Here is a 7,244-nt window from a genome sequence, read left to right as displayed (position 1 = left end):
ACGTCCATGGTCTGCCACCGAAATGTTTGTCCGTCCACTGCTTCAAAGTAACCTCCAGAATACTTTCGCGATAATATTTCGCATTTATCTTGACGCCAGGCTCGATGTAAACGATTGGAGAGCGCCCATCTGCGGTTACAGCGGCCCAAACCATTACCTGTGGCGGGTGCTGCCTTCTGGTGGCCAATCTATGATCCAAATGCTCGTTTAAACGGTCAGTCAAATAAACCCTATCGTTTTGGGAGTTTACGAATTGCTCAATTCGGAGAATTTTCTCATCAGAAAACACAATGTTCGGAAATTTACCGCTTTCGGCCAAGCGAAGATACTTCTTTGCTTTTTCAAGTCAGACTTGTTCCTGCTTTGGTGTGAGGCCATACGTTTTTTGGATCTTGTACGGCTTGACTTTGAAATCATTTTTCAGTATGCGGCGGATGCTACGGTCAGATATTTTCAATTCTTTCGCGATTTGATTGGCCCTTCGTCGGGGATTTCGCTCAAGTCCCTTCTTCACTTTTCGAACCATTTCACGTGACGTTGCAGTGTTTTGATGACCATCTTCATGACGTTTCGCGATGCTACCAGTAGCGTTGAAACGAGTAATGGTGCGATAAACAAAAACTTTATTTACTTTAGGGTGCTCGAGCTCACGAACAATCGCTGGTTGTGATTTTCTAGCCAAATCTAATGCAATCACACTTTTACGTTTGAAATCCATTACTTTTCTTTTTCGCGTTTACTCTCGGCAAAATGCTTTCGGGCGCTTGTAAACAATACTCTGGACTGTCATTTAGCCAACTAACAGGCAGTGGATGCCCGTGCATCATCTGCGCGAGCGGTCTAAAGTTGGTTATACATCGAGTGCCGGGCCCTATATTATAAAATGTAAAATTGCCATTCGGAGTCGGCTTAAAACTGTGGTCCCTCCATTTGTGGAATTTGTTGATTTTAACGTGGTGGGTCCAAAGGACAGTGCACAATCATCTATCCTGGGATACTTCGCCTTCTCACATTAGCTCGCTCTCGAACGGGTGTTCCGAAGCTACCCAGAGGATACTTGGGCTAAGGCCGCAACTTGTGAGCTGCTTGGACCATATGTAGAAGAATCTTTCTGTCCACTCCGAAGTGAATGGCGATCATTGACTTTCCCGTCTTGCGTAGACTTCAACATATGGAACCATCCACCATTTTCATAAATGCTTAGCCTATTTATTCGTTTAGTGCGGCCACGTCAACTACGAAAATTACAAATCGAAAATAGAGCACGAAAATTAAATAGAAAATGAAGTACCAATCACTTTTTTATTGCCTCTAAATAATAGTAAATTTTTAGTTCCTCTATATTCTGCTGCGCGCACAAAAGATTTCATTGTCAGCACGTAATTTTTTTTTTTTTTTATCTTGCAGAGCAAAAAACGAACAACCGGCATACATACGAACCGAATAGACAACCGCCACAATCAGCAATCACGAAAATCGCTTTAGCTGGGCGACCAGGTCTATCCGCCCAAAACTGGCCCTTGGCACTCGAAATGAAACACAACACTCCACAACAATCCACTGGCTGACGTTTTGGTCAGAGCCATTGGAGCAACAGAATTGGTGACTGCGGCTTTATTGGTAACGGCGCGCACGATTTTCGACGACGTCACTGCTGCACAATGACCAACACCATTTTCCGGCCACTCAGTGAGCTCCACCACACTGTCTTTCTCAATGTGTCCGTTCGTGCAACAAATGCATTATTGCCTTGCCGTGCACACCGCATAATACATTTGCTTGATTTGTCGGTAATGCTCCGGCTGGCTTGGTGTAGACGGCTGTTTAAGTGTGTGTTCGCTGAGGACTTTCCGATTTTCATGCAAAAACAATCCCAGTGCATTCTGCGGATATTGAAATGAATACAGGTTTATGCACATTTGTATGCAAGTTTGTGTGTGTATGTGCATGATTGAAGTGCAGTGTTATGCTGCAAATGAGTCACACCGTCGCTTAAGCCATGGAGTCGAGGCACCACGTCGCACTGCACCACCCCATTGACCCGTGCGCAACAGTCGACATGCCGCCGAACATTCACTGATTAGTGGCAGTCTTGCAGCAGCAATTCGATGTGGCTCACGTGCGCAATAGGTGAGTGAGCATACAGGGTGTATGAACGTCATTAATATATCTCAAATATTGAGGACGTCAAAAATTTCCAAATGGAGATTTAAGTCAGTATTTGGGTAAAGGTCTTCACTGTTTGTTATAAATTTAAGGTATAGGGAAAACATCTGTTTGCGTGATTTTAAAATGCATCCACCTATTGAGAATCCCGCCGACTGTGAAGTGCGTGCTATAATACGGTTTCTCTGGGCTCAAGGCTTCAAATCAGTTGACATTCATAACCAAATCAGTAAATTGTATGGTGAAAACATGACGAGTGATGGAATGGTGCGGAAACAGGTTAGGGCCTTTAAAGATGGCCGCACAAACATTCATAATGAAGAACGAAGAGGGAGACCTTCAGACATTACCGACCGAACTGATTCAAAAAATGGACTGTAAAGTGAAAGAGAACAGGCGATTTACGAGTTCGCCCTTAGCTGAAAAGTTTCCTGCTGTCTCAAGAAATGTTCTTTAGGAAATTGTTTCCGAACGATTAAATTATCGGAAATTGTGCTCACGCTGGGTGCCAAAAACGTTGACTGGTGAGCACAAAACCAAAAGATTGGGCAGTGCAGTGATGACAAAGTGAAAACGACTGTGAAGTCTAATCAAACGACAATCTTCTTTGATGATGGCATACAAAAGCTGGTCCCAAGATACGATAAATGCCTCAATAGTAATGGGAGTTACGCAGAAAAGTAGAGTAAAGTATGTCCTTTCAAGTGAATAAATTATTTTTGGAAAAACTTTACTTGTTTTTTTATGTCAAAACGGTACTTACTATGTATAAGAACACGCTTCGTATAAGGACTTGTAAGAATAAAAATAACGAGCACTTTTTAGGCGTACAGATCTTCCAGCGCCTTTATCTACCGAACCGACTAGCCCCTTAGATACATTTTTTTGCATTTCCATTCAATTTAATGTCGCAAATTACAATACGCTCGATATTTACAAATTGCAGAAATTTATATTCAAAATCAGTGTCACAAGGCGCTTCGCCCTTCACTTTTACCATAATGGCTTTGTAAATGAACAAAATCATTGCAGCGACAAATCCACGAGATTTTTTCTTATATGGAGAAAATAAACAGGAAATTGTAAAGCCGATGAGCTAGCCAGAAAAGGTACTGCTCTTCAACTGCTCAGTGATAAAAGTACCATAGGAATACCTTTGGCCTCAAGTAAACTAATAATCAAAAACAACATTATCCAAGAGGACAATAGGTCATGGAGAGATGAAGATACATGTGGAACAGCTAGGCTACTATAACCGCAAATAGGTAAACACGAAAAGGGTAAAGGAATTGCTTAGTCTCTCAAGAGATGATATCTCAAAGGTCGTGGCTTGTATAACCGGTCATTGGCTATTTAGCAGGCATTTCTCGAGACTAGGAGCTTTCTCCCATGAATCTTGTACATAGAAGTAGCAGAGATGAGGAAGAGGAAGAAACAGTTGAGCACTTCCTTTGCAATTGTCCAGCCCTAGCTAAAATCAGGGCACGTTGTCTAGGTAAATAGTTTTTCAATTCTCTTACAGAGCTGTCTGGCGTGGGGCTGCGATCAATTCTACGTTTTACAAGAGCCACAAAATGGTTTCACGAAGGAAAGTAAATGGGGTTCCCGTGCAGCACAGTGGTATCACAACGGGCCTGTAAGGTCTAAGTGAGTTGGTTGTACAGACCGGCTACCACCATAACCTAACCTAACCTAAATAAGCAGGAGGAAAATTTTCAAAAATAAACGAGAATTTCGAGCCATTTCAAACTCATTATTAAATTAAAACTCATCCGGTTATGAAACCGCGTACCCAATTTCTTTTTTTTTTTTGATTATGATTCGAAACTTTCAAATTTTGATGAAAATTTGACGCAATTTCATAAAGGGTCTTTCAAAAGTGACGCTTAGATGTCAGTAGTGAATAATTCATAGACAGTACCTTGTTTTTATTTCATCTTTGCGATTTGTCAAGTAAACAGAAGTACATTTTACACGATAGAGCAGCGCGTTAACATTTTTCTTCTTCTTTATTTGACGCGACAAGTGCTTACTCGATTTTGGTCGAGTGTAACAAAGCGCGCCGTTCTCCACCTGTTCTTTCCAACGCAGAGGAGGCCTTCTTCTAACTCTGCTTCCACCAGCTGGTACCACACCGAATACTGTTCGTATCCATTCGAACGACATGAGCCGGCCAACGAAGCCGCTGGATCTTTATTGGCGCCGGTTAGCTCGAGAAAGAAACGACTGGCGCGCTTTGTTAAACTCGGCCAAAATCGCGTAAGCGGTTATGGCGCCAATTAAGAAGAAGAAGCCCACACTGATAAGGTCCAATCAGTTGGTTAAGGGTGGTCTTCAGCCTCCATCGCTGGATGAGCTCAATCCCTACTAAAACGCGTTTTGGTCAGAGGTGGTTCGAGAATTGAAAGAAATGTTCGCACAAGTGTATCGTAATTGAGTGGGTTTACTTTGAAGAGGACAAAATAGAAGTACGTAATAAATAAATATTTTTCACGAAAAATAAAAAGTCCCCTTACTTTTTGAACAATCCTCGTATATGTATGAGTACATAGAGCTTAATATATTACTTTCCCTCCCTTGAGTCTCCAGATCCTCAAAGCGCGTTTGTCTAAATTTAAGGGATTAGCGTTAGTCAGAGGCCCGAAAAAATGATGATTTTCAATAATTCTTTTTTTTGCTAGTCAATGGCTTTGTTTTAATATACAAAAATAAAAACACAGCATTAATACATCATGTTTCGACTTGACGTTAGCAAAATTAGGAAAAAAAAAATTGTAAAAGTTATCGGTGTTTGTGTCTCCAAAAGTCCCTTGCGGTGATCATCACAAGTCCTTGGAGATTCATCTAAAATCAATCGGGCAAGAGAAATTAGTTTTATTAATAGATAATCTTGTGCCTGATCGAAGCTATTTTTTCAAAATTAACAAAAAATCGGCAATTAATTGTTAAAATAAAAACGAAATTAAAAAAAAAAATCCTTCGATCGAGCACGTGTTTTTTATGTTTTTCAAAAGCAGTATAAATTTTATTGAAATCTACCAAGCGGTTTTTAAGATACAGTGATCACCAGTTCAAAAAACACAGTTTCGAGAAAACGCATTTACAGTTTTGCTATCGATTTATGTAGAGTTATACGAATTATTCAATTACTTACACTGTGTCATCTATTCCTGGCCCATACCTATAATAGTTATTGACGGCTGAAGAAAATATCGAATCATTCTACCTTCTCGAGTGTTATCATTGGCGTGCGGCATCCATTTTTTCAGGCGCCCTTTGGTAATTGTTGAATAATTCGAAAAGTATTTGTCGAATTCACTTCAATTTTTCACAAAATAGTTTTAAGATATTATACTTTAAGATTATAAATTTTTTTGAAAATTCTGACTACTCCTAACCTCTTAAGCTGAACCTGTAAACCACTCAGTTTCGGAGTCTACTGATAACAAGTCAGCATTCTGGCTTACAGGCAGGCACTTCTACATTTATTGATGTTTTTCACGCTATTTTTACGCAAACTATGTTTGTTAAGAATATGTTTTAAATTTAAGTGTATGCTGCCCTGTATTAACCAATCGCCGACTAGCTGAGCTGATTGAGCAGCTGCCAAACCACTTTTTAGCGCATTCCATTTTTATATGCTTTAATTGCTATAGTTTTTTAAACTGCTTACATACATACACACACACACACGCACATGTGGGCATAAGTACATTTGTATTTTTGCATAGAAGCAAAACCTCTACATTGCAATATGTCCGTACAATAGCTCCGGCTCAAATTGTCGCCCTGTTGCTTTACTACTGCGATTTTGTTTACCTGCCAGCGAGCGACTGCACCCATTTCGTTGCCCTAACTTTTTATTATCGACAGTTATCTAGATTTTAGTGTTGCTTTCGTGCTTTGCGATCGCTTTTGTATTGTCACCGTGCGCTGCGCCACGCCCATTTTCCGTTTTTATTTTGTTAATAACGCAAATACGGGTAAAAACAGTTTTCGCAGCGTTAGAGGACGAGCAGCCGTCACTGAACCTTCAATAATTCGAAGTTCATTAGTATTGGTGGCGAAATACTTACTTGCGTACATAAATATTTAGTACAGCGGCCACTTGAAACGGACTTTCGAAAACGATAGGAAAATAAGGGAAATGTTTGTATGTTTGTGATTGTGTGGAATCAAGCAGAGTGCAGGAAGTCCGGAAGGAATGACACGCGCATCTGTAATTTGTAGGATTTTTTTCTTTTTCATTTTCAATGTATTGCAGTTCCTCGCCTTCGCCTCGTGCTGATGAAATTAATTCCACGTACATTTTTACAAAACCAACACTAATGGGGTTCGTGATCTCGTTTGTAAGCGTTTAAAGCTCATAACGGCACTGGGATTCATATCCTTTTGTGTTGATATTCAGCAGAGCCATTCGAATTTCGATATCGTACCGGGCGCGCCTGCGTCGTTATTTTGACAGCACAGCAAACAAAAACGTCATCGAACTGTCAATTATATATTGAACAAGGGGACCATATTGAAGGGGGTATGTTGGTAATTTGTACGTACATACAGACATATAGACATATAAACTATTGCCTAGAAACGTCTGACGAAAAATCTGTACTATTCATTAAGATTCATTGCGCGATGTTTTATTTTATTGTACTCACATACAAACATACATACATACATACATATATATTTCCCACTTCGCTTGCTTCTCTTCTAACACCATCAATTTCCATTTATTGTGCCGTTGATTGACAGCGTCTTTTCTGATCTAAACAATCGATATCCAAAGCATCGAATTGCTAAATATACAGTCTGATATTTCACATGCGTAAGTGTGTATGTATGTATATGTACATAAGCGTATTTCATATATACATACATATATACGAGTATTATTGTCATCGACATTGGTAACCAGTTCTGCGAAAACACGCCGCTTTCATCCCGGCAGCGGCGCTGTTTTTTAGTTCCGTGAAATAAAATCGACTAGTATGTAACCCCCGAAAATCGGGTGGGCTTTTTTCCCACGGAAAGTAAACAGCATATGTGATACTTTTTTTCACAGATCTTTACGTTTT

This window comes from Anastrepha ludens, chromosome 6 (assembly GCF_028408465.1).
Source record: "Anastrepha ludens isolate Willacy chromosome 6, idAnaLude1.1, whole genome shotgun sequence".
NCBI classification, from domain to species: domain Eukaryota; kingdom Metazoa; phylum Arthropoda; class Insecta; order Diptera; family Tephritidae; genus Anastrepha; species Anastrepha ludens.
This window is presented reverse-complemented; position numbering follows the sequence as displayed.